Consider the following 5177-nt stretch of genomic DNA (forward strand, 5'->3'; position numbering starts at 1 on the left):
ATAGAGACGTGGTGGCGCTCATGCAAACTTGCCGCCTCCAAGGCGCTCTTGTTGCGCTGGACTTCGACCATGCTTTCGACCGCGTTAACCATGGTTTCCTGCGTGCTGTTATGGAACACATCGGTGTCCCGCGTCTGACGACGTCTGTTGTGCTTCGATTGATCCATGGGGCTGTCACGAAGATTATGATCAACGGCTGTCGGTCCGCCCCCGTCCGTGTCAACAGGTCCGTCCGGCAGGGTTGTCCTCTTTCTGCCATGCTCTTCGCCGTTGCCCTCGAACCAGCTCTTCACGGACTACGGCGACGCTTAGAAGGACTTACCCTCCGTTCCATAACCTTTCGATGTGGTGCATACGCCGACGATGTGATGTTCTTAGCACGGTCTGGTGACGAAATACACACGGCGTTTTCCTGGCTCCACCAGTATGGGGCGGTGGCAGGCAGTGTGCTCAACCTTCGGAAATCACGCTACATGGAGGTAGGACGAGGAATGCCTGCAGGTCTGGCCGAACCTCTGACAAAGGTCCCGATGCTCAAGTGTTTAGGGATATCACTCCATCGACAAATACAACGCACGGCGGCCTTTACGTATCGTATGGTCTTACGACGACTCCGTTTAGAGGTTCGTCTCAATAAATTCAGATCATTGAACATTTTGCAACGCGCCCAATACGTCAATGTGTACATGGCTTCTCACCTTAACCATTACGCCCATGTACTGCCGATAACGGACACGATGGCTTCCAGGATACAGGCAGTGTTTGGACACGTGGTGAACGATGGTGCTGTTTTCAAGATCCGTTTTGTTACGCTTACTTTACCCTTCGACAAAGGCGGTGTTGGACTCACTCACGTCAAGCACAGAGCGCTGGCACTGTATCTCCGTTCCATGAGGCGACTCTGGCTTTCACCAACAGCCAGTCTCCCCGGCCTACTGATTGAAGAAGTGGCCCCACGTACGCTGTACCCACCGGTACCAGTTGGACATTTATCGCCTTCGCTGTCACATATTAGAACGTTTTTCGTAGAGCATAGCTATGTGTTGCGGGTTATATCGGAGACACGGAATCCGACAGCGAAGACTTATTATAGTGCTCTCCAGCACTGGACTCCGGATAACGACATTGTACGGCGCCACCCTACGGTCGACTGGCCACGGGTATGGCGAGCCATCCACGCGCCGTTCCTGTCTACTTTCGTGCGGTCGACGTGGTATGTGGTAGTTAACGAGAAACTTCCAACCCGACAACGGCTGCATGCCATTCACCTAATTGACGACCCTGTGTGCCCCCGTTGCACGACGTTAGACACGGACGAACATAGACTGAACTGTGGCCCCGCGCGTGAGTGCTGGAAACTGATCCGCCAGATCCTGGCTTTCCTGCTCCGCCGCCCCTACGTTTCGATTTTACCCCAAGAACTCTTTCATCCCGACGCTGTCTATTTCCCTATGACCCGGATGAATGCGGTTAATTGGGTACGAGGAACGGCGATACACTACATATACCGCGATGGAGACAAAGACGTCCTCGACTTATGGTACTATATGATCGACAAGTTTCTGGTCTTAACGAACAGACAGGATTACCGGAACCTTTTTGCGAACTATTTGGGTTCGTCATTCATGGACCCACCACCCAGCTGGGGTGTGCCGGGTGTGAGAAGACATTAACTTGTAGATGTGATCTTTCCACGATTCCCCTATGGTAACAGAAACAGTCTCTGACTGTGTGCAGCGGCCCCGGGCGCTCCAACGATTGGTGGCTGGTGATGTCCAATGTAATGACGACCGCCCGTTCCTGGCCGCCCGCCTAGCAATGTGACCGCGGCGAGCAAGATGGCCCTTTTTAGTTCACTTTATTGGCAACTTTTGCGCATGGCTGCCTTGTTTTTTTTATGCATTCTCAAAAAAAAAGTTGATAGAGCACTTGCCCGCAAAAAAAAAAAAAAAATGGTAGAGCACTTGCCCGCGAAAGGCAAAAAAAAAAGGAGTAGAGTCTTTGATTCATAACCAAAAACGTCTTTGGTTCCGGGTTCGATCCCCGTCACTGCCTAAATTTTGATAAATAATCAGCATTGGCGGCCGAAGACTTCCGGCATAAGAAGTCAGCCTCATTCTGCCAACGGCCTTGTCAAAGAGGGCGGAAGAGCGGATAAGGGTTCAGGGCACTCTCTTGTCCTAGGGGTGGGAAATTGCCCCTAAAGACGGAAGAATCAGCAATGATCAACGACATGAGGATGCAGAAGGCAATGGAAACCACTGCATAAAAGACACGTAACGTGTATATACAGGACATGTGGCCTGTAGTTGAAGAAGTGTCATGATGATCTCTCCATTGGCAAAAGATTCCGGAATAGTCCCCCATTCGGATCTCCGGGAGGGGACTGCCAAGGGGCAAGTTACCATGAGAAAAAGATGGAATAATCAACGAAAGGATGATGTTCTACGAGTAGGGGCGTGGAATGTCAGAAGCTTGAACGTGGTAGGGAAACTAGAAAATCTGAAAAGGGAAATGCAAAGGCTCAATCTAGATATAGTAGGGGTCAGGAGAGTATCGGGTAATATCAACAGCAGAAGAAAGTGGTATAACAGGTGTAGGATTCGTTATGAATAGGAAGGTAGGGCAGAGGGTCTGTTACTGTGAACAGTTCAGTGACTGGGTTGTTCTAATCAGAATCGACAGCAGACCAACACCGACAACGATAGTTCAGGTATACATGCCGACGTCGCAAGCTGAAGATGAACAGATAGAGAAAGTGTATGAGGATATCGAAAGGGTAATGCAGTATGTAAAGGGGGACGAAAATCTAATAGTCATGGGCGACTGGAATGCAGTTGTAGGGGAAGGAGTAGAAGAAAAGGTTACAGGAGAATATGGGCTTGGGGCAAGGAATGAAAGAGGAGAAAGACTAATTGAGTTCTGTAACAAGTTTCAGCTAGTAATAGCGAGTACCATGTTCAACTGTACAAGAATCACAAGAGGAGGAGGTATACTTGGAAAAGGTCAGGAGATACGGGAAGATTTCAATTAGATTACATCATGGTCAGACAGAGATTCCGAAATCAGATACTGGATTGTAAGGCGTACTCAGGAGCACATATAGACTCAGATCACAATATAGTAGTGATGAAGAGTAGGCTGAAGTTCAAGACATTAGTCAGGAAGAATCAATACGCTAAGGAATGACGAGATACGTTTGATGTTCTCTAACGCTATAGATACAGCAATAAGGAATAGCGCAATAGGCAACACAGTTGAAGAGGAATGGACGTCTCTAAAAAGGGCCATCACAGAAGTTGGGAAGAAAAACATAGGTACAAAGAAGGTAGCTGCGAAGAAACCATGGGTAACAGAAGAAATACGTCAGTTGATTGATGAAAGGAGGAAGTACAAACATGTTCCGGGAAAATCAGGAATACAGAAATACAAGTCGCTGAGGAATGAAATAAATAGGAAGTGCAGGGAAGCTAAGACGAAATGGCTGCAGGAAAAATGTGAAGACATCGAAAAAGATATGATTGTCGGCAGGACAGCATACAGGAAAGTCAAAACAACCTTTGGTGACATTAAAAGCAACGGTGGTAACATTAAGAGTGCAACGGGAATTCCACTGTTAAATGCAGAGGAGAGAGCAGGTAGATGGAAAGAATACATTGAAAGCCTCAATGAGGGTGAAGATTTGTCTGATGTGATAGAAGAAGAAACAGGAGTCGATTTAGAAGAGATAGGGGATCCAGTATTAGAATCGGAATTTAAAAGATCTTTGGAGGACTTACGGTCAAATAAGGCAGAAGGGATAGATAACATTCTATCAGAATTTCTAAAATCATTAGGGGAAGTGGCAACATAACGACTATTCACGTTGGTGTGTAGAATATATGAGTCTGGCGACATACCATCTGACTTTCGGAAAAGCATCATCCACACAATTCCGAAGACGGCAAGAGCTGACAAGTGCGAGAATTATCGCACAATCAGTCTAACAGCTCATGCATCGAAGCTGCTTACAAGAATAATATGCAGAAGAATGGAAAAGAAAATTTAGAATGCGCTAGGTGACGATCAGTTTGGCTTTAGGAAAAGTAAAGGCACGAGAGAGGCAATTCTGACGTTACGGCTAATAATGGAATCAAGGCTAAAGAAAAATCAAGACACGTTCATAGGATTTGTTGACCTGGAAAAAGCGTTCGACTATATAAAATGGTGCAAGCTGTTCATGATTCTGAAAAAAGTTGGGGTAAGCTATAGGGAGAGACGGGTCATATACAATATGTACAACAACCAAGAGGGAATAATAAGAGTGGACGATCAAGAACGAAGTGCTCGTATTAAGAAGGGAGTAAGACAAGACTGTAGCCTTTCGCCCCTACTCTTCAATCTGTACATCGAGGAAGCAATGACGGAATTAAAAGAAAGGTTCAGGAGTGGAATTAAAATACAAGATGAAAGGATATCAATGATTCGATTCACTGATGACATTGCTATCCTGAGTGAAAGTGAAGAAGAATTAAATGATCTGCTGAACGGAATGAACAGTCTAATGAGTACACAGTATGGTTTGAGAGTAAATCGGAGAAAGACGAAGGTAATGAGAAGTAGTAGAAATGAGAACAGCGAGAAACTTAACATCAGGATTGATGGTCACGAAGTCAATGAAGTTAAGGAATTCTGCTACCTAGGCAGTGAAATAACCAATGACGGACGGAGCAAGGAGGACATCAAAAGCAGACTCGCTATGGCAAAAAATGGCATTTCTGGCCAAGAGAAGTCTACTGGTATCAAATACCGGCCTTAATTTGAGGAAGAAATTTCTGAGGATGTACGTCTGGAGTACAGCATTGTATGGTAGTGAAACATGGACTGTGGGAAAACCGGAACAGAAGAGAATTGAAGCATTTGAGATGTGGTTCTAGGTGCCATAGACGAATGTTGAAAATTAGGTGAACTGATAAGGTAAGGAATGAGGAAGTTCTACGCAGAATCGGAGAGGAAAGGAGTATGTGGAAAACACTGATAAGGAGAAAGGGACAGGATGATAGGACATCTACTAAGACATGAGGGAATGACTTCCATGGTACTAGAGGGAGCTGTAGAGGGCAAAAACTGTAGAGGAAGACAGAGATTGGAATACGTCAAGCAAATAATTGAGGACGTAGGTTGCAAGTGCTACTCTG

The sequence above is a fragment of the Schistocerca gregaria genome, chromosome 3, assembly GCF_023897955.1.
Source record: "Schistocerca gregaria isolate iqSchGreg1 chromosome 3, iqSchGreg1.2, whole genome shotgun sequence".
NCBI lineage: Eukaryota > Metazoa > Arthropoda > Insecta > Orthoptera > Acrididae > Schistocerca > Schistocerca gregaria.